This window comes from Pipistrellus kuhlii, unplaced genomic scaffold (genome assembly GCF_014108245.1).
Source record: "Pipistrellus kuhlii isolate mPipKuh1 unplaced genomic scaffold, mPipKuh1.p scaffold_m20_p_16, whole genome shotgun sequence".
NCBI classification, from domain to species: domain Eukaryota; kingdom Metazoa; phylum Chordata; class Mammalia; order Chiroptera; family Vespertilionidae; genus Pipistrellus; species Pipistrellus kuhlii.
In genome coordinates this window covers 25,455,915-25,479,420 of record NW_023425471.1, presented here as the reverse complement: position 1 = coordinate 25,479,420, position 23,506 = coordinate 25,455,915, and the positions used below count along the sequence as shown (strand labels likewise).

Here is a 23,506-nt window from a genome sequence, read left to right as displayed (position 1 = left end):
TTGTCATTATATTTGCCATTGAAATTATGACATGTCTTGGTGTGGGTCTTTTGGGATTCAACTTGCTTGGGATTCTGTACTTTCGTAACTTTTTTCTTCCTCATATCTGGGAATTTTTCTGTCATTATTTCTTCAAATAGATTTTTTAATTCTTGCTGCTCTTCTTGTCCTCCTGGAAGCCCTATCATATGTACATTACTTTGTTTTGTGTTGTCCTAAAGCTCCCTTGGGCTCTCCTCCTTCTTTTTAATTTTTTTTCTTCAGTTGCTGTTTAGATTGAGCTTGTTTCTCTACCTTATCTTCTACATCACTAATTCGGTCCTCTGCTTCTTCTAGTCTACTGTTGAAACCTTCCATGGTGTTTTTGATTGTGGCTATACCACTTTTCATTTCTTCCTGATTCTTGCATAGGTTGTTGATTTTCTCATCCATCTGGTGAATGTATTGTACAATCATTACTCTGAATTCCTTTTTCTGTCATGTTGCATGCTTGAATTTCAGTACTATCCTTTCTCGGTGACTTCTCAATTTCTTTCCTCTAGGGATAGTGTCGTCTCCCCATTCTGACTATCACCAGAAAGTTCAAACATTGAATTGCCTGGGCCTGAGCCATGTGCAGTGGAAGCTTCACACCACCTACGTGTCACTGAAGAGCTCTGACACTAAGATGTGTGGATATTGTAGTTTGGTGGGAACCAAGCTCACCCAGAGTCAGCATTACCAGTGCTCAGTGTGGCCTCAGGTGTGCACCTAGAATCAGGGACCCTGCCTGTACGGTGCTGAAACAGGGACCCTGCTGTGGTGTGTGCCAAAAATCAGAGCCTCCTAGCGCATGCCAGGAGTCAGAGTTTCCCTGTGCTTGCACCAAGAATTGAGTATCAGATTCTCTGTTGCTTAGTGTGTCTTAACGCTGAGAATCAGGGTCCCTGTGTGCACATGCACCAAGAATTGGAGTCACTGGCTCTTAGTGTGAATGCACTGAGAGTCAGGGACCCCAGGCACATGCGATAAGAAACAGGATCAAGTAACTGTTACTTAGTGCTGCCTCCTGCCTGGAGAATTGGAGACCCAGTCAGCTTGGGGGACTGGGTTGCAAAGTAGCACTGTGTCAGCAGAAGGTCCGCTCCTGCGCTGCGGAAAACAGATTTCTGTGTGTGCTTGCCCAGAATCAAAATCAGGTGGCACTGCTACCCTGCATGGGCTTCGGGTTTGGTCTCCTGATTGCGTTGCAGGGAACAGATTCCCAGTATCTGTGCACTCCCAGGCTCAAATTCCTGTAGCAGAACTGTGGCTCATGCTAGGGGATGGTCTATCAGTTACTATGGTACTGCCTGGGAACCTGCAGGGAGAGGGATAGGCTCTGTGACTCACAGAAATCTGTGGCCGAGATGTCTGGATTCTTGGAGTCTGTGGGTCTGTAGTTATGCTCTCAGGTCTCTGTCCCCAGTGGCTGCAGGGTCCTGGTTTGTGTCTGAAACGTGATTAGGTGGTGTTGAGGCCACAGTCTTAGTCTCAAGCAGCTCTGTTTCTCAAGGTGGTGTGGTCTCTGTGCCTGCACTGGCCTCCCGGAGTGTCTGCATTGGGAGTGGGGCTCCTTCATCTAAAACTGCCCAGTTTGGAAGCCCATTGGAATATCTGAAGAGTCTAACTGTTCTTAGGTCATTCACACACACACACACACCCCACATGTTCACACACTTCTTTATCACTCCCTCACTCTCTTACACTCTTTCCCTCCCTCCCTTCCTGCCAGTGGCCATCTTCCTTCCTCTAGCAAGTTTTCTAATACTTGCTCCTCTTCTTGTCCTTCTGGCACCCATAATATATGGATATTACTTCATTTCATGTTGTCACAAAGCTCCTTTAAGCTCTCCTCCTGCTTTTTAATTTTTTCCCCCCTGCAATTGCTGTTCAGATTGGATGTGTTTTTCTTCCCTGTCTTCTGACTTGCTAATTTGGTCCTCTTCTTCTTCTAGTCTACTGTTGAAACATTCCATCATTTTTTTTTGTATTTATATCATTCATTTCCTCTTGATTCTTACATAGGTTGTTGATTTTATGACTGGTTTAGAACCTGTATGACCCTTACTTTGAATTCTTTTTCTGACATATTGAATGCCTGCATTTCATTTTGTTCCTTTTTTGGTATTTCCTCCTTTTCTTTCCTTGGGGAGGTTGTTTCTTTGTCTCCCTATTTTCACTTTCTCTTTCTGACCCTGGGCACCCTGCTTGGGGTTTGAGAGGTTGAAGACCCTATCTGGGCAATAGTCCAAAAATCATTAGCCCAGAGCCTGGTTCCTCCTTGAGTCTCATGCCTTTATTGTCTCTGCTCTGAGTTGTATCCCCTTCTCCCATGGATCTGGTCCCTCAGTTGTCTTCTTAAGATGCTCAGGGTGGTGGGAGTGTGTGAACGATTATTCTAGTGTGCCACTCTTTGTGAGGACCCAAAGTCCTCTGGCATACAATTTGCTGTGTAACCTTAGCCCCTATGACAGGTTGGCACCCTAGGTCCCTCTGTTAGTGCACTTGCACCTTGGTCCTGTGGTTCCTGGTTGGGTACATCGGCTTGTCCCAGTTCACCCTGGCAGTGTTCTCCTATGGCCTGGAGTGGGGCATGTACTGGATTGCTCCTGGTAGCCCCTGAAGGATTGTTCCAGGGGCTAGGGAGAAGCAGGTGCAGGTTGCCTTGGGTTGCACAGTCAGAGCTCCCTTGTGGCCCTGAGTAAGGTGGGCACTGGATTGCTCTGGGTTGCCCCTTCTAGTCTGAGGTGGAGCAGGGCAGGTTGTTCTGGGTCACACAGTCCATACTCTCCTATGGCCTAGAGTGGGGAATTGTCTGGGTTGCTCTGGTAGCATGTCCTGGGTCTTGGGGTGGACTGTGTGCTGGGTGTCTCTGGGACAGGCTGTCAGTATGGTTCTGTAATCTGGGGTGGGGGTAGGGAATAGGGAATAGAATGCCCACTGGCTTGCACTCACTGCAGGGTCTTGGAGCCAGATCCTAGGAAGCTGGGTAAAGCAGGCTGGTGAGTAGGCCTGGTGCAGGAGCTCACTCTGGCAAGTGCTCCCTGCAGATGTCTGGGAACCTTCTGGGAGGTATTACACTGCCAGGGCATGGTGGTGGTTCCACATGGGTTATGGCTGGCAAGTGGCATTCTCTAGGTATCCTCTGCCCTTCCTTATTGAAAATTGTCTCCTCAGCTGTGTCTAATTTGTTAATTCAGGGTGTATGTTCTCTGATTTAGTTATACTTCTGACCTGGCCCTAGGAGGAGGTGTGTGGCACTGCTGCCTATTCAACCGCTATTTTTTCAGTCTTGGTATTTTATTTTTTGATGCAATTGTAAATGTGATAGTTTTCTTAATTTCTCTTTCTGACAGTTAATTATTGGTACATAAAATATAACAATTTTTGAATATTAATATAGTATCCTGCTGCTTTACTTAATTTATTTATCAATTCTAATACGTTTTTATTGGCATCTTTAGGGTTCTCTCGAAGTAGTATCATCGTTATTTAATACAGGGTTTCTGTTAGACATAGTTGTAAATAATCTAACTGATGTAATTTCCATACAGGCAAGAGGCAATCAGATGTTTTAATTGGATTAAATGTGTTGTCTATGAGATTATTATAAAAAATTATCATGCAACCAAATTAACAAAATATATATTATTAACTAGAGTTGGGTTGTTTCTGAAGAACCATGACCTTCATCTAATATTAGAGTCATCTACTTTGAAATGATAAGAGTATAAATAGATCATTAGCTATTTGAATTATGCAGTAGAGAGCAAATAAGGAGAATTCCAAGTAAAGGAACATGATTCTAACAGATTAGTCATGAATAGAGAAGAGATATTAGGAAAAGCAATAAGAAATATTCCCAATTTCATTAGAATATTTCTATGCTAGTAATATTCTCTTTAATAATCATGACTGTAGGTTCAAGGCAGTAATTTGGGTTCCAGTTCTTTCAGATATTATTTATAATCTAAGCTAGAGGTCCAATGAAAGAGTTGCAGACAACCCTCCTAACTTTCCTGAAATAATGAGATGGAAAGTTTTAGCATACTATTTATAAGTGCTGCTGACTGATGACATAAATATAGAGGAATGTGAGAAATGTATTTATTTTTGAAAGTCGAAGGTCAATTTTGATTTATTTACCAATGAAGTACAGCATACTCATTTCTGTAGACTGCTCCGCTTTCTCTAATCTTTTCAATGTTTACTGCCTACCCATTTACTGTTTTTGATGATTTCCTCATTGTTTGACTTGACAGTAGCTGATTTCAACATTGGGTGGCCTTAATCCCAGTATAGTGTCTTCTCATTAGGCAACTGGATCCTTGCCTATTTCAGTATGTGGACTTAATATTGGGTGGGGTATATATCCAATTACTCATCAATCTGTGAATATTCTTAATCCCCCCTCTCCCATTTAGTTGCTATTTCTGCATCGAAATTTTATTTTTACACATTTACCCCTTTAACCAAAAGTTATTAAATATTTTTTTAATCCTCAGTCAAGGACATGCTTAGAGAGAGGAAGAGAGAAATGGAGATGGAGATGGAGATGGAGATGGAGATGGAGAGGGAGAGGGAGAGGGAGAGGGAGAGAAGAGAGAGAAGAGATTAATTTGAGATAAAAACATGGATTGGCTGCCCTCCATATGAGCCCATGACTGGGATTGAACCTGAAACCAAGGTATATGCACTGATACAAAATTGAACCATCAATCTTTTGGCAAACAGGATGATGCTCAGCCAACTGAGACATCTGGCTAGGCAGAAGTGAGTGAAATCTTAACATTATGACATGCCAAAGAAATCTTTGCACTATTGATTTAAGAACTTAGTCAAATTATATTTTTAATCTTTATAGTTGAAAGTATTACAGATGTCCCAATTGCCCCACTCCACCCAATTTCCACCCCACCCAGAACTTCATCACAAAATTGAACCATCAATCCTTTGGTGCACAGGATGATGCTCAGCCAACTGAGACATCTGGCCAGGCAGCAGCGAGTGAAATCTTAACATTATGACATGCCAAAGAAATCTTTGCACTATTGATTTAAGAACTTAATCAAATTGTATTTTTAATCTTTATTGTTGAAATTATTACAGATGTCCCAATTGCCCCACTCCACCCAATTTCCACCCCACCCCAGAACTTCATCACCCTATTATCTGTGTCTGTAGATAATGCATATTTTGATTTTTGGATTCAATTATTGATAGCTTTCTATTGCCATTTTATTGTTCATATTCTTGTTCTTGTTATTCTTGTTCTTGTTCTTCAAGAATGACCTTCAGCACTTCAGTTAATACTGGTTTGGTGGTGATGAACTCTAGTTTTTTTTTTTTGTCTGTGAAGTTCATTATCTGATTCTCAATTCTAAATGATAGCTTTTCTGGATAGAGTAATCTTAGTTGTAGGTTCTTGCTATTCATCACTTTGTATATTTCTTGACACTCCCTTCCGGCCTGCATAGTTTCTGTTGAGAAATCAGCTGGCAGTCATATGGATGCTCCCTTGTAGATAACTGTTTTTCTCTTGCTGTTTTTAAGATTCTCTCTTTATCTTTTGCCCTTGAGATTTTAATTATGATGTGTTTTGGTGTGGTCCTCTTTAAATTCCTTTTGTTTGGGATTCTGTGCACTTCCTGGACTTGTAAGTCTATTTCTTTCACCAGGTAAGGGAAGTTTTCTGTCATTATTCCTCCAAATTGGTTTTCAATATCTTGCCCTCCCTCTTCTTCTGGCACCCCCATAATTTGGATGTTGGTACACTTGAAGTTGTCCCAGAGGCTCCTTACACTATCTTCATATTTTTGGATTCTTTTTTTCTGGTTGGGTTTTTTTTTGTTTCTTCATATTTCAAATCTTTGACTTGATTATTGGGATCTTCTAGTCTGCTGTTGAATCTTTGTATATTATTCTTTATTTCAGTGAGTGTATGCTAAATTTCTGATTGGTCCTTTTTCATATTTTTGAGGGTCTCACTAAATTTCTCAGAGGTTTCTAGAAAATTCTTGAGTAACCTTATAACTGTGGTTTTGAACTCTATATCCAGTATTTTGTTTTCATCCATTTCTTTAATTTGTGACTTGTTTTGTTGTCTCCACATTTTGGCTGCTTCTTTGTGTTTGTTTCTATGTACCAGGTAGCTTCTAAGACTCCTTGAGTTGATAGAGTGGCCTTTTGTGTTTGGTGTCCTATAGGGCCCAGTGGCTCAGGCTACCCAGTCACCTGAGGTGGATGCTCTTGGTGAACCCTTTTGTGGGCTGTTTGCCCAGTCTTACTATAGTTAACCTTTGATTGCTGTTGGTATCACTGGGAGGGATTGACCTCCAGGATAATTGGCTTTGATGATCATTTATGTTTACACTGGAAGATCTGTTGCATAGGAGACAACCTTATGGGGAAGGACTTGCTTCAGTAGGGCTTTGGCACTTATTGAGTCTGCCCCTGGAGTGTGTTTCTTATGGATGTGAAGAGTTATAATCTGGTATGGTCTCACTCTAACCACTGGGTACACTGGCTCTTGGATCTCCAAGGAGGTGCAAGGTCAGCCACTGTCTGGGGCTGCCCAGCAGGAGCTACAGAAATATCTGCAGATTTATTCTCTTTGTATGGGGTTTGGAAGTGCCCAGTTGCAGCCCAGCTGTGAAGCAAGGCCCCTGCTGCTGCCACCGCCGGGCTTTGGACCTCTTTTGGAAGCTCTTGGGCTCTCTGACCCAGCTGCAGTTTGACAGGTTTTAGGCAAAAGACAGGTCATTCATATGCAAAAGCCTCTGCACACAGCTTGTGGGGTTGTAAATTGGATGGGGTGGGTTCTCTGGAAACCACCAGGGTGGAGCAAACAGCAATAGCTACCTGTCAGCCCTGAACCAGAGAAGTCCCCAGTTCTCCACATCCTGTGCCTCCATGCAAGAACAATGATTGTTGTAAGCACCTCTAAGAGAAAGCCGCCCTTGAGTTCCTGTCCCAATGCCAGACAGTCCAGTTTTTCCCTGTATGTGCCTGGGTCCCCCAGAGTCTTGCCCAGTACTGGAGTTCAGAGCAAGTGGGAGCTTGTATCTCCCTCCCAATTAAAAGAGCAGCACATCCAGGTGCCAGCACTTTCTGTGCCTCTGCATCTCTTACCAATCTCAATGTGCTTTCTTCACCTCTCTACTTGTGGAACTTCCACTCACCTAGCTTTCCTGTGGTTCTGGGTGGTAGTTGTTCTGCTGTTTTGTTGTGGTTTTGATGTGGTTGTGAGAGGCAGCACAACTTGGTTCTCCTTGTGTAGTGTGTTCTTTAAGTGTCAGATTAAGTTGGTGAATATTTAGATCTTCTCTATCATTACTAATGTTCTGACTACTTATTATATTCCATATAATAAAAGCCCAGAGATTAAATGGTGGAATGATGAGGGGCTTCTCTATCTCCTCTTGCTCCTGAGGGGCAATTGGGGCTGTCAGCCACCTCTCACACCTGCTGTCAGTGATGGCTCCAGTTGCACCTGCTGCTGGTGCACTGTCAGCAAGTGTGAGCAGGGCTGGAGTGGTCAGCGCATTGGAGAGGCAGTGGCAGGAGCAAGGCTGCCAGCAGACAGGGGACCACGGGCCCTAGTGGGAGAGGCCAGGTGGGTGTGTGGAGGATGGGCAGAGACCAGCTCCTGTGCCCACCACAGCCTTGCGGCCCACAGTTTCTTTCAACTTGCACGAATGTGTATACTGGGCTCTTATTTTGATTATAAAAGAGTACCATAGTACAAAATAAAATGACATAAAAAAATGAAGTGACATGCCTTTTTTTCTTAGCACTGTTCCATGTTCACTCAGTTATCAATCCTTTTCTCTACCACATGTAACTACTTTTTTTTTATTAATCTTTCTATAGTTAAAAAAAATAAAAACACAAGCAAATATTAAGCTATATTTTAAGTTTTTATCTTCACATTATTGAAACCAAAATGTATCATTTTAAAGATGCTATGCTGCACATTTTTTTGTTCACTTAATTTATCTTACAGATATTTTTATAGCAACATCTTGAAGGCTTTCTCACCTATGTCCACAGCTTGTCTACTCTATTACATGGATGTGTCATAATTTATGTAACTAGTCTCCTATTAACAAGTCTTCTATTGGTGGACATTTGGTTGTTTTTAATCTTTAGACATTACAAGTAATGCTGAAAACAATATAATTTTGATAGTTTAATTATTTTATGTTATACATATAGCACTACTTATTTGAATAGTTGCATATTATTGAATAGTCTTTTAAGTATTTTGTTATAACCAATGCTACAATCAACATTATTGCACTGACATCTTTGTGCATTTCTATATTTTTCCAAAATAAATTCTTAGAGACTGTACTATTTTGTATTATTTATTACAATAGCTTTACTGTGAACTCCTTGAAAGAAAGAACTTTTTGTGTGGACAAATTTTGGTTCAAGGATTCATTGACTATAAGGAGTAAAAAAAAATTGCTATACTCCTCAGCCTATTTCCATAGAGAAAATACCTATATCTGAGAACAATGAAAGTAGGGAGCCTGGGTAGTCATGCTGAGTCACTCTTCAATTGAAGGCAAGGAATACAGGGAAGCTAGGAGTACAGGCAAGCAGTGGAGAGAACTAAAATTGTGTTCCCCCACCTCTTACAGGGACAATAAATACCATACCAATTGGTACTAGAGGAGGGAAAATAAAGCATATGGGGATTCGTGACTAAAACTCCTCCCCTTGTATACAAAGTTGTTATCCATGACAATCCATTAGTAGGTCATGTGTTTAGAGTTGTTTCTTTAGTTGTGAGAATGAAATACCATTCCCCATTAGTGACTTTAAAAAAAATAAATGTTTGTTGTTCAGATTATTAGAGTTGTTCCTCTTCCCCCTCATAATTACCCTCCACCCCATTCCCACCCTCTCTCTGCCCTTAAACACCCCCCCCCCCCCCACACACACACTGTCCTCATCCATAGGTGTATGATTTTTGACCAGTCTCTTCCCGGACCCCCATAACCCATTTGCCTTGGGAACTATCTCCCTTTCTATGCCCCTGATTCTATTATATTCACCAGTTTATTCTGTTCATTGAATTTTTTACTCATTTAATTTTTAGATTCACTTGTTGATAGATATGAATTTGTTGTCACTTTGTTGTTCATAATTTTTATCTTTAGCTTTTTATTCTTCTTCCTCTTCTTAAAGAATACCCTTCAGCATTTCATATAATACTGGTTTGGCAGTGATGAACTCCTTTAGCTTTTTCTTGTCTGTGAAGCCTTTTATCTGACCTCAATTATAAATTATACAATAGCTTTGCTGGGTAGAGTAATCTTGGTTGTAGGTTCTTGCTATTCATCACTTTGAATATGTCTTACCACTTCCATCTGGTCTGCATAGTTTCTGTTGAGAAATCAGCTGACAATTGTTTGGGTACTCCCTTGTAGGTAATTTACTGTTTTTCTCTTTTTGCTTTTAATATTATCTCTTTGTATTTTGCTCTTGGCATTTTAATTATGATGTGTCTTGGTGTGGTCCTCTTTGGATTTCTTTTGTTTGGGGTTCTGTGTGCTTCCAGGACTTGTAAGTTTATTTCTTTCACCAGGTAGGGAAAGTTTTCTGTCATTGTTTCTCCAAATTGGTTTTCATTATCTGCTCTCTCTCTTTTCTTCTGGAACCTCCATAATTGAGATATTGGTACACTTGAAGTTGTCCCTGAGGCTCCTAACACTATCTTAATATTTTTGGATTCTTTTTTCTTTTCCAGTTGGGTGTTTTTTGTTTCTTTGTATATGAAATATTTGACTTGATTATTGGTATCCTCTAGTTTGTTTCTGGATCTCTGTATATTATTATTTATTTCAGTCAGTGTATGCTTAATTTCTGATTGGTCCTTTTTCATATCCTTTAGGGTCTAACTAAATTTCTTGAAGGTTTCTAGAAGATTCTTGAGTAACTTTATAACTGTGTTTTTGAACTCTATATCTAGTAGTTTGCTTTCCTCCATTTCTGTCATTTGTGACCTGTTTCTTTGTCTATGCATTTTGGCTGCTTCCCTGTGTTGATAGAGTGGCTGTGTGAGCTAGGTGTCCTATAGGGCTGAGTGGCTCAGCCTCCCCAATTACCTTAGGTGGACATTTTTGGTGCACCCCTTTGTGGGCTGTGTGCACAGTCTTGTTGTAGTTATGCTTTGATTGTTGTTTTTATCACTGGGAGGAATTGACCTCCAGACCGTTTGGCTGTGAGGATCAGTTGTGTCTGCGATGGGAGAACTTCTGTGCTGGAGACATCCTTATGGGGCAAGACTTGCTTCAGTAGGGCATCGGTGCTCACCGAGTCTGCCCCTTGAGTGTGTCTCTTATGAATCTGAAGAGTTGTAATCTGGATGATCTCACTGTCTACTGGGTACTGGCTCATAGATCTCCAAGGAGGTGCAATATCAGCCACTGCCTGAGGCAACCCAGCAGGAGCTACCGAGAGATCTGCAGATTCCTCCTCTTTTTTGGGGGTTTGGAGATACCCAGATGAGGCCCAGTTGTGAAGGAATAGAAGCTGCTGTCAAGCCTTGGGCCTTCTTTTGCAAGCTCTGGGCTCTCTGATCCAGCTGCAGTATGTTAGGTTTCAGACTGCAAAGTGCCAGGCCATTCACATGCAAAAGCCTCTATGCTTAGCTTGGATGGGGTTGAAAATTGGGTGGAGTGGAGAATCACCAGGGGAGAGAAAACAATGGCTGCCTGTCAACCCTGTCCCAAAGAAGTCCCTGGGTCTCTGTGTCCTGTGGCACTGTGCAGGTACAGTGATCGCTGCAAGCACTTCTGAAAGAAATCTGCCCTCACATTCTGGCCTGATGCAACATAGTCCAGTTTCTCCCTGTATGAGTCTGGGTCTCCAGAGTCTTACCTGAAACTAGAGTTCAGAGCAGTTGGAAGCTTGGTATCCCTCCTAATTGAAAAAGACAAGAGTGTACTCAGTTGCCAGACCCTTTCTGTGGGTGCCTCCATACCCGTGCACTTCACTTCTGTGCCTCTGCACCTCCTCCAAGTCTCATCGTGCTTTTCTCTTTCCTTCTAGTTGTATAATTTCCACTCAACCAGCCTTCCCGTGGTTCTGAATGATATTTGTTTTGTCTTTTAGTTGTAGTTTTGAAGTGCTTGTGTGAGGCAGCAAGTTCAGGTGTTTACCTATGCAGCCATCTTGGTTTCTCCCCCATTAGTGACTTAATATATTTCACTAGATGCCTGGTGCACGGAATTCATGCACTTGGGGGGAGGGGTGTCCCTCAGCCCAGCTTGAGCATTCTCATAGTCTGGGAGCCCTTGAGGGATGTCTAACTGATGGTTTATGCCAGCTCCCCACTAAGCTGGCAGTTGGACATCCTTAGTGCTGCCACAGAGGTGGGAGAGGCTCCTACCACCACCTGTCATGAGCCTGGCTTCTAGCTGAGTGGTGCTCCCCCTGTGGGAGCACACTGACCACCAGGGGGCAGTTCTTACATTGAGCATCTGCCCCCTGGTGGTCAGTGTGCATCATAGTGACTGGTTGTTTAGCTGTTTGGTCCATTTGCATATTTTATTATATAGGATTGACTTTTTATAGAGAGGAAGGGAGAGGGATAGAGCGTTAGAAACATCAATGAGAGAGAAACATTAATCAGCTGCCTCCTGAACACCCTCTACTGGGGATGTGCCCATGACCAGAATTGAACCTGGGAATGTGCCCACAATCAAGGTACATGCCCTTAACTGGAATCAAACCTAGGACCCTTCAGTCTGCAGGCTGACACTCTATCCACTGAGCCAAACAGGCTAGGGCCCCATTAGTGACTTTTGACTCATTCTTGGAAGATGGTTGACTGGAGTTAAAATGTAAATGATAGCCCTTCTGGTGTGGCTCAGTGGTTGAGCATCGACCTATACACCAAGATGTCACTGCTTTGATTCCCAGTCAGGGCACATGTCCAGGTTGCAGGCTTGATCCCCAGCCGGGGGGGGGGGGGGGGGGGGGGGGGCAGAAGTCAGCTGATTGCTGTTACTTTCTACCTCTCCAGTCCTCTCTCTCTCTGAAAATCAACAACAATATATTTTAAGAAATGTAAATGATGGGAGAAAAGACAATAAATCTTAGTATCTTAAGCAGCAAAATCCAGTAATCAAAATTATCTGGGTCTAAAGATAGTAGAATATGTCAGTAGCATGTCAGAGTATTCCTATATAAAAGTATAGGAAAGTGTTGGTCTAGTATTTTTTAAGCTTTAGCCCTAGATGCCTTGATGGGTACATGATAATATAAATAAAGGCATCCTGGAAAAATTATCAGACAAAATAAATAAGCTTGAGAAAAATATAAATAAAACCCCTTGCTTTTTGTAGATTTGTGAAAAAATAAATAAAAAAGAAACTCAACTTCTGCTGGCAAAGTATTTGTCCTAAATGAAGAAAACCATTGTAGTGCAGAGGGGCAGAGAAACTTAAATTCTATTTTGCACCAGAGGTATGTAATCAAATTTTCCTTTTTCTGAGCATTGAGAATGTGATACCAGGTAACGTTATTTAATAACTGTTTTAATCTCTGCATTGTTTTTAAATCCCAGTAAGTGCCATTTGGATATACTACTAGGGGAAATGGTGGGTAGGCTGTTGAAAACCTGCAGCAGAGTTTCTCTTTTATTTTTAACTTTTATTTATTTATTTATTTGTTTATTTATTTATTTATTTTTCAGAGTTTCTCTTTTATTTGTTGAATATTCCTCCTGGTGCCTGATCTCTATCAAGTTTAGCGGCACTTTTATCACCTAACAAATGGAGCTTCCTGACCTAACACAGTGACATTTCAGATATCTCAGGAACAATGAACAATCAAATATGGTAAAGGTTTGCTACTGTTTAACAATTCAAAAGAAGAAACAATTTAAGTGTTTCTGGCAAGCTGACATTTCTTGTAAATGGTGCTAAGAGAAAACTGGAGTGCTGCCATTGGCCATTTAACTGTAATCAAGATTATATAACATGTAAACCCAGAAGGCTTCCAAAATACAATTAAAGGTTTCTTGGCTGTTTGTGCCATTTTATCCTGTAATTTGTGCTGTTTATAATTGCTCTTTATATCTACTAATGACTTACTGTGGACATTCTCCTAAAATTCAATATACAGCTTACTTTTTTTCTTTCAATTTTATTTTTTATTACAGTTTCCATTCAATATTATTTTGTATTAGTTTCAGATTTATAGCATAGCTGTTAGACAAGCATAAATATTTCAAAGTATTCCCCCAATATTTCAGAACCTAGCTGGAACTATATAAAGATATTACAATTTTATTGACTATTAGAAGCCCAGTGCACAGATTTGTGCACCAGTGGGGTCCCTAGGCCTGGACTGTGGGGATTAGGCCAAAACAGGCTCTCTGACATCCTCTGAGGGGTCCCAGATTGTGAGAGGTTGCAGGCTAGGCAGAGGGACCGCACTGGTGCATGATCAGGGCCGGGGAAGGGACCACAGGAGGACTCTGGCCCATCTTGCCCAGTCCTGATGGGCCAGACCCCAGCAGCAAGCTAACCTACTGGATGGAATGTCTGCCCCCTGGTGGTCAGTGCATGTCATACTGACTGGTTGAATGATTGACCAGTCAGTTATATTAGGCTTTTATTATGTAGGATAATCTCTACATCCCATAACTACTTTGTAACTACCAACTTGTATTTCTTAATCCCTTAACATTTTTCACACTGTCACCCAAACCCCTCCTGACTGGAAACCATCAGTTTGATCTTTATATGCATATGTTTCAAACTTGTTCATTTTGTATTTTTAAAAATTAAATTTAATTGGGGTAATATTGGTGAATAGGATTATATAGATTTCAAGTATACCTTTCTCTGATACAAATCTGTATATTGCATTTTGTGCCCACTACCCCATATCAAACCATCCTCTATCACCATATACTGGGACCCCTGCAATCCCCCGCTCCCAACCCTATCTCCTTCCCTTTGGTAACCAGCACATGGTTGTCTGTGTTCTTGAGTTTCAGTTGTATATCTCCCATATGAGTGAAGCCACATGGTTCTTAGCTTTTCCTGATTGACTTCTCTTAGCATAATATTCTCAAGGTCAATCCATGTTGTCGCAAATGGCAATATTTCATCTTTTCTTATGGCTAAGTAGTATTCCATTGTATATATGTACCACATCTTCTTTATCCAATCGTTTTATTGAAGGACACTTTGGTTGTTTCCATGTGTTGGTCACTGTGAATAAAACTGCAAAGAACATAGTGGTGCATATATCTTTGCAAGTAAACATGTTTAAGTTTTTGGGTAGAAACCCAGGAGAGGGATTGTTGGGTCACGTAGTAATTCTAGTATTAATTTTATGAGGAATGGCCAGACTGTTTTCCATAGTGGCTGTATCAGTCTGTATTCCCACCAGCAGTGAATGAGGGTTTCCTTTTCTCCACAACCTCACCAGCACTTGTTATTGTCATGCTGATAATAGCCATTTTAACAGGCATGAGGTGATATCACATTGTAGATTTGATTTGCATTTCCCTAATAGCTAGTGAAGTTGAACATCTTTTCATATAACTATTGGCAGTTTGTATGTCTTCTTGGGAGAGGTGTCTGTTCATCTCCTCTGCCCATTTGTAAATAGGATTGTTTGCTTGTTTGGTGTTGAGTTGTATGAGTTCTTTACTTATTTTGGATATTAAGCCTTTGTCTGAGCTGTTATTTGCAAATATATTCTCCCATTTGGTCTGTTGCCTTTTTGTTTTGCTGTTGTTTTTATGTGCAGAAACTTTTTAGTTTGATATAGTCCCATTTATTTTGCCTCTATTTCCCTTGTCTTAGGAGTCAAATTCATAAAATGTCTGCAAACAAATGCCTATTTTTTCTTTTCTTTAAAACAATATATTTTCTTGACTTTTTACAGAGAGGAAGGGAGAAGGATATAGAGTTAGAAACATCAATGAGAGAGAAAATTTCATCAGCCACCTCCTGCATAACCCCCGCCCCCCAGGGATGTTCCTATAACCAAGGTACATGCTCTTGACCAGAATCGAACCTGGGACCACTCAGTCTGCAGGCAAAGCCAGCCAGGGCTATGTTTTCTTTTATGTAATTTATTGTTTCAGATTTATATTTAGGTGTCAGATCCATTTTGAATGAATTTTTTACACACAGGGACAAGCTGTAATCAGTTTTGTTCTTTTGAGATTCCACATATTAGTGAAATAATTTGATAATTGCCTTTCTCTGACTAACTTATTTAATTGAGCATAATACCTCCTAGGTCCATACATGCTGTCACATATTTTATTATATTTTATAACTGAGTGATATTGCATTGTATTGGATATATATGTACCAAAATTTTTTATTCACTCTCTATTGATGGACATTTGGGTTGCTTCCATATCTCGGGTAATGTAATAATGCTGCAATGAACACAGGGATGCACATATTCTTTCAAATTACTATTTTGGGTTTTTGGATATATACCCAGAAGTGGAATCATTGGGTCATAAAGCTATCCCACTTCACATATTTTGAATACCCTCCATAATGTTTCCCATAGGGGTGGTAGAAGTCTTTATTCCTACAAATAGCGCACAAGGGTTCCCTTTTCTCCACATTCTCGACAACATTTTGGTTTGCTGATTTATTGATGATAGTCATTCTGACAAGTTTGAGGTAATATGTCATTGTGGTTTTAACTTGCATTTCTTTAATGATTAGTAACATTGAGCATTTTTCACATGCCTATTGGCTATCTATAGATCCTCTTTGAAGAAATGTCTATTCAGGCCCTCTGTTCTTTCTGTGTTTTGTTAATCCTCACTGAGGGTATTTTTTCCATTGATTTATAGAGAAAATGGAAGGGAGGGAGGGAGAGAGAATGAGAAAGAAAGAGGAAAGAGAGAGGGAGAGAGATCAATGTGAGAGAGACACATTAATTAATTGCCACCAGCATGTGCCCTGACCGAACCGACAACACAGATATATGCTCTTGACTTGGGAATCAAACCAGTGATCTTTTAGTGCACAGTCCGCTACTCTAACCACTGAGGACACCAGCCATGTAAATACTTCCAAATTTGTTCTTCTTTCACAAAATTAATGCAGCTCTTTGGGTCTTTTATGGTTCCATATAAATTTTTGGATTATTTATACTAATTCTGTGAAATATGTTATGGTTATTTTGATAGAATTGCATTGAATGTATTGATTGCTTTGGGTAGTATGGATATATCATTGATGTTAATTATTTCTATCCTTTAGCACAGAATGTAATTTTTTGAGTATAAGACTTTCACTTCTTTCATTAAATTTATTCCTAGGTTGTTGTTGTTGTTGTTGTTGTATGTGTGTGTGTGTGTTTTCCTTGTTCATTTTGTTCATTAGATTCTAAGTATATGTGAAATCATATGGTACTATACTTGTCTTTTTCTGTCTGGCCTATTTCACTTAGCATAATGCTCTCTCAGTTCATTCATGTCGAAAGGGATAGATTTCCTACTTAGTATTCTACTGTGTACACTTCTTTGGTTAAATTTATTTCTAGGTATTTTATTTTTTATGATGCAGTTGTAAATAGGATTGCTTTCTCAGTTTTCAAATTTAAATACTTTATTGTTTAAAGTACTACATATGTCTCATTTTTCCCCATTGACCTCTCCCCGGCCACTCCTACCCCTCAGCACATGCCCTCACCACCCTACTGTCTGTATCCATTGTTATGTTTATATGCATGTATACAAGTCCTTTGGTTGATTTCTTGAACCCCCCTTCCCTGACTTCCCTATGAGGTTAGATGGTTTGCTCGACGCTTATATGTCTCTGGAACTATTTAATTTTTTTTTCTTTATTGATTAAGGTATTACAAATGTTTCCGTATCCCCCCTTACATCCCTCATTTCTTCGTTCATGCCCTTGCCCCCTGGTGTCTGTGTCCATTGGTTAGGCTTATATGCATGCATAGAAGTCCTTTGGTTGATCTCTCCCCCTTACCCCACCCTCCCCTACCTTCCCACTGAGGTTTGAGGGTCTGATTCATGCCTCTATGTCTCTGTTTTTGTTCATCAGTTTATGTTGTTCATCATATTCCACAAATGAGTGAGATCATGTGATATTTAGCTACCTCTGACTAGCTTATTTCACTTAACATAATGCTAGCCAGTTCCATCCATGCTGTTGTAAATGATAGAGTTCCTTCTTTTTTATAGCAATGTAATATACAACTGTGTAAATATACCAGTTTTTTTTAATCACTCATCTGCTGATGGGCACTTAGGCTGTTTACAAATCTTAGCTATTGTAAATCATGCTGCTATTAACATAGGGCTACATATATCCTTTCTATTGGGTGTTTCTGATTTGGGGGGGTATATTCCTAGAAGTGGTATTATTGGGTCAAATGGAAGTTCCATTTTTAATTTTTTGAGGAAAATATATACTGTTCTCCACAGTGGCTGCGCCAGTCTGCATTCCCACCAGCAGTGCACAAGGGTTCCTTTTTCTTCACATTTTTGCCAGCACTTGTTTGTTGCTGATAGCCATTCTGACGGGTGTGAGATGGTACCTCATTGGTGTTTTGATTTGCATCTCTCAGATGATTAGTGACTTTGAGCATGTTTTCATATGTCTCTTGGTTTTCTGTACGTACTCTTTCAAAAGGGGTCTATTTAGGTCCTTTGTACATTTTTTGATTTGATTGTTTATTTTCCTTATGTTAAGTTGTATGAGTTTCCTATAAATTTTGGAGATTAAAACCTTACCAGATATAACATTTGCAAATATGTACTCCCATGTTATGGGCTCTTTCATTGTTTCATTGGCGGTTTCTTTTGCTGTGTAGAAGCTTTTTATTTTGGTGTAGTCTATTTGTTTATATTCTCCATAGTTTCCATTGTCCTAGGAGCTGTATTAGTAAAGATAAATATATATATACAACATATGTCTGATATTTGGTTGCCTCTGGATTATTCTAAAATATTTATGCTTTCCCATCTTATGTTTAAGTGCTTTATCAATTTTGAGTTTATTTTTGTGTACGGTGTAAGTTGATAGTTAGTTTTATATTTTTGCATGTATCTGTCAAATTTTCCCAACAACATTGGTTGAAGAGACTGTCTTGACTTAATTGTATGCTCTTGCCTCCCTTGTCAAATATTAATTGAGCATAGTGGTTTGGGTTGATTTTTGGGTTCTTTGTTCTGCTCCATTGCTATATGTTTGTTCTTGTGCCAGTACCAGGTAGTTTTGAGAACAGTGGCTTTGTAATACAGCTTCATATTGCCGAATTCATTTATTAAGTCTAATAATTTTTCAGTGGAGCCTTTAGGGTTTTATATGTACAGTATCATGTCATCTGCAAATAAGGACAGTTTTACATCTTCTTTTCTAATTTGGATACTTTTAATTCTTCTTCTAGTCTAATTGATATGGCTAGCACTTCCAGAACTATGTCAAACAGGAGTGGTAGGAATAGTTTTAGTTTTGGCCCATTAGGTATGATGTTGACTGTAGGTTTGTGATATAAGGCTTTTATTACATTGAGGTATGACCCCTCTATTCCCATTTTGCTGAGTTTTTTTTTTTAATCAATAAAGGCTGTTGAATTTCGTCAAATGCTTTTTCTGTATCAATTGATATGACTATGTGATTTTTATCTCTCAATTTGTTTATGTGATGTATCACGTTTATTGATTTGTGGATATTTTACCATCTTTACATCCTTGGGATAAATCCTACTTTGTCATGGTGTTTGATCTTTCTGATATACTGCTGGATCCTATTTGCTAGAATTTTGTTGATGATTTTGGCATCTATATTTGTGAGGGATATTGGCCAGTAATTCTATTTCTTTGTGTTTTCTTTATCTGGTTTTGGGGTTAGGGTAATGCTGGCTTCCTAGAAAAAACTTCGTAGTATTCCTTCCTCTTGAATTTTTTGGAATAGTCTGAGGGGGATAGGTTTAATCAGGCATCTTCAAACTACGGCCCGCGGGCCACATACGGCCCGCAGAGGAGTCTGATCCAGCCTGCCAGGTTTTTTGGGCAGTGAGCGCAGCCGAGGTGTTACAGTAGGAATTAGTAGTTCATATAGTCTGGCCCTCCAGCTCTCTGAGGGACAGTGATCTGGCCCCCACTTTAAAAAGTTTGAGGATGCCTGGTTAATTCTTCATCGAATGTTTGTTAAAACTTCCTTGTGAAGCCGCCTAGCCCTGGGTTTTTGCTTACTGAAAGCTTCTTGATGACTGCTTCAATTTCTTCCATAGTTATTGTCCTATTGAGCTTTTCAAATTTTTCCTTATTGAGTTTTGGAAGGTTGTATTTTTCTAGGAATTTGTCCATTTCATCCATGTTGTCTATTTTGTTGAAATAGAGTTGTTTATTGTATTTTTTTTAACAATCCTTTCTATTTCTGTTGGGTCTGTTGTTGTTTTGTCTCTTTTTTTTTTTTTGAGTCCTCTCTCTTTGCTTCTTGGTGAGCCTCATCAATCTTGTTCATCCTTTCAAAGAACCAGCTCTTGGTTTAATTGATTTTTTGTATTGTTTTATTGTTCTCTATGTCATTTATTTATGCTCTGATCTTTATTATCTCCTTCCTTCTATTTAAATATATTTAAAATATATTTAAAAAATATATATATTTTAAAATATATTTTATTAATTTTTCTTACAGAGAGGATGGGAGAGGGATAGAGAACTAGAAACGTCGATGAGAGAGAAACATCGACTAGCTGCCTCTTGCAAACCCCCTACCGGGGATGTGTCCGCAACCAATGTACATGCCCTTGACCGGAATCGAACCCGGGACCCTTCAGTCTGCAGACCGACGCTCTACCGCCGAGCCAAACCGGTTTCGGCTAAATATATATTTTATTAATTTTTTACAGAGAGGAAGAGTGGGGGATAGAGAGTTAGAAACATCGATGAGAGAGAAACAGCAATCAGCTGCCTCTTGCATACCCCCTACTGGGGATGTGCCTGCAACCAAGGTACATTCCCTTGACCGGAATCGAACCCGGGACCTTTCAGTCCGCAGGCCGATGCTCTATCCACTGAGCCAAAGCGGTTTCGGCACTCTGGATTTTTTTTGTTGCTATCTTTCTAATTCTTTAAGTTGTGTTGTTAGCTGATTTACTACAATTTTTTCTTGTTTTTGAGGTAGGCTTGTAGGGCTATAAACTTCCCTCTCAAGACTGATTTCATTGTGTTCCATAGATTTTTGGATTGTTGTGTTTTCATTGTTATTCAGTTCCAAGAGGTTTTTAATTTCTTCTTTGATCTCTTTGGTAACCCAATCATTGTTTAATAGCATGCTATTCAACTTCCCCATGTTTGAAATTTTTTTATTGCTTTTATTGTATTTTATTTTATTTCTAATATTATGTCATTATGGTCTGAGAAGATGCTTGATATGATTTCAATCTTCTTGAATTTGAGGAGACTTTTCTTGTGACCCAATATGTGGTCTATTATTGAAAATGTCTTATGTACACTTGAGAAGAACATATATTCCATGGCTTTGGTGAAATGTTTTGAAGATATCAATTAATTCTATCTGATCTAGTAAGTCATTTAGAATTTCTGTTTCTTTGCTGATTTTTTTGTCTAGAGAATTTATTCAGTGATGTCAGTGGGGTATTAAAGTCCCCTATTATGACTGAATTATTGTCAGTCTCTAACTTGATATCTTCCAGGAGGTATTTATTTATTTATTTATTTATTTAATGCATTTGGGTGTTCCTGCATTGGGTGCATATATGTTTACCATGGTTTTATCATCTTGTTGTATTATCAATCGCTTTAGTATTATGAAGTGGCCTTCCTTATTTCTTGTTATGACCTTCACTGTGAGGTCTATTTTGTCTATTTTGTCAGATATAAGTATTTATACCCCAAGGTTTTTTTTTTTTTTTGTGTGTGTGTGTGTGTGTGTGTGTGTGTGTGTGTGTGTTTCATTTCAATCTGCCTGAAAAATATTTTTCCATCCCTTCACTTTCAGTCTGGGTGAGTCCCTTGTTTTGAGGTGGGTCTCTTATGGACAGCATATATGTGGGTCATGTTTTTTTTTTTTTCCCCCATTCAGCCACTTGATGTCTTTTGATTGGATTATTTAGTCTGTTTATGTTTAAAGGTTTTATTGATAGAGACTTGTTTGTAGCCATTTTTATTTTTTGTGCCTGTGTTCCTTCTTCCCTTTTTATTTCTTTTTTACATCAGTCACTTTAGCATTTCTTGCATTGCTGGCTTGGTAGTGATAAACTCCCTTAGCATTTTTTTTTTCCTGTGAAGCTCCTTATTTCCCCTTCAATTTTGAATGATAGCCTTGCTGGATAGCATATTCTTGGATTCAGTCCCTTGCTTTGCATCACTTTGTAAATTTCCTTCCATACTTTTCTGGCCTGATGTGTTTCTGTTGAGAAATCATTTGATAATGTATTGGTAGATCCCTTACACTTAACTTCTGTCTGTATCTTATAGTCTTTAAGTTTCTCTCTTTGTCCTGAGCATTTGCCATCATAATTATTTTGTGACTTGATGTGGGTCTTTTTGGGTTCATCTTGCTTGAGACTCTATGTGCTTGTCTGACTTTTTTTCTTTCCAACATCAGGGAAGTTTTCTGAAATTATTTCTTCAAATAGGTTTTCTAACACTTGTTCCTTTTCCTGTCGTTCTGGCACTCCTATTATTCATATGTTGCTTCAGTTTATGTTGTTGTATAGCTCCCTTATGTTATCCTCTTGTCTTTTAATTTATTTTTCCAATTGCAGTTCATTTTGGGTGTGTTTTGCTTCCCTGTCTTCTAATTTACTAATTTGGTTCTCTGCATCTCCTAGTCTACTGTTGAAACTTTCCATGGTGTTTTTCATTGAAGCCATTTCACTCTTTATTTCTCCTTGATTATTACATAAGTTGTTGTTTTCATCCATCTGGTTTATTAACTGTATGACCATTTTTTTCTGACATATTGCATGCCTCTGTTTCATATAGCTGCTTTTCTGGCGATCCCTCCATTTCTTTCCTTTGGGGGTTTCTTTGTTTCTCCTTTTTACTCTGGCCAAATTAGGTGTTGAGTCATGCAAGGGTTGCTCCTCAAGTGACAGCAGCTCCTCATGCAGTGGCTGCTCCTCAGTTGTCAGCAGCTCCTCTGGTGGTCGCTGCTTACAGCACTGGTGGCTCCTCTGGCTGGTGAGTCAAGCTGCTCACATAGCTGCTGCTTCTCGGATGGGGGCAGGCTGCTCACAAGGATGCTGTTCCTTGAATGGGGGTAGGCTGCACACAACTGCTGCTCCTCGGGAGCAGGCATGACTGGTGGCTCTGGGCCCAGCAGTGGGTGCAAGCAGCAGTTGTTGTCCCAGACTGCCCCTCAGGAGGAGGGGGAGGCTGAATAGCCCTGAGAGGTGATCAGGGCTGGCAGCCACCACTCACATCTGCTGATGGAGCTGAGGAAGCAAGGCTGGCAATGGGCACTAGCAGCGGGTGCAAGCGAGGCCAGTGCCAAAAGCATGTGCAAGCACCAGTCATGACCATGGCTTGCAGTAGCAAAGAATTTTCAGTAACTACCAGAGGCTCTCCCCAATGATAGCGACTGGCACCTGCCTTAGTCTGGAGCCCCTGATCCACCACCCCACTGCAGCCGATGCCCACGATGTTCCATGCTCTGCTGCCTGCACTGGGAGGAATTGACCTCCAGGCCAATTGGCTGTGAAGACAATCAATCTGTGTGTCATAGTGACTGGTTGTTTGTTTGGCCATTTGGTCTATATATATATATGTGTGTGTGTGTGTGTGTTTGTGTGTGCGCGCGCGCACACGCATGCTTTCTTGACATCACCCATCATTTAAGAATTTTCATCCTATGTTCCATCTCTTTACAATATTACTCTCAACTAGAAAGTAACTGGTTTCAGGTTCTTAATTTCTGAAATAAATCTCAGTGTGTAATGTGTGTTATCTTCTATGGTTAGGTAGATGATCTCATAGCTTATTCATCAAAGAAAGGTGTGTTTACTAGTAGCTGGGAAGATATACAGGCAATGTAATAAAACTTTTAACCCTTTGCAAAAAAATCATTCAACAAAGCTTAATTGTGAGGAACCAAGATGAAGGCATAGGTAAATACCTGTACTTGCTGCCTCTCATAACCACATCAAAACTACAACTAAAAGACAAAACAGCTATCATCCAGAACCAGAGGAAAACTGTCTGAGTGGAAATTCTACAACTAGGAGGAAAGAAAAAAGCACCTTGAGACTGGTAGAAAGTGCAAAGGTGTAGAGGTATGGAGGCGTGCACAAAACTGGCTGGCATCTGGGTGCACTGTTGTTGTTTTTTCAATCGGGAGGGAGATACAAGCTCCAGATTGCTCTGAACTCCATTTCCAGGCAAGACTATGGGTACACAGACTCATATGGGGAGAAACTAGAGTGTCTGGCACTGGGCCAGAACACTAGGGCAGTGTTCTCTCAGAGTTGCTAGCAGCAA

General features: G+C 40.0%; 1 long non-coding RNA gene across 1 annotated transcript; it reads right to left on the bottom strand.

Annotated features, from left to right (window-relative positions):
* Window positions 1-2,074: 2,074 nt before the first annotated feature.
* On the bottom strand, window positions 2,075-22,077 carry LOC118719969. The gene is made up of 3 exons (XR_004988326.1): window positions 21,987-22,077; window positions 13,753-13,757; window positions 2,075-2,103 (listed from the first exon to the last, which is right to left on the bottom strand). It is a non-coding gene; the product is annotated as an uncharacterized LOC118719969 (long non-coding RNA).
* Window positions 22,078-23,506: the final 1,429 nt, after the last annotated feature.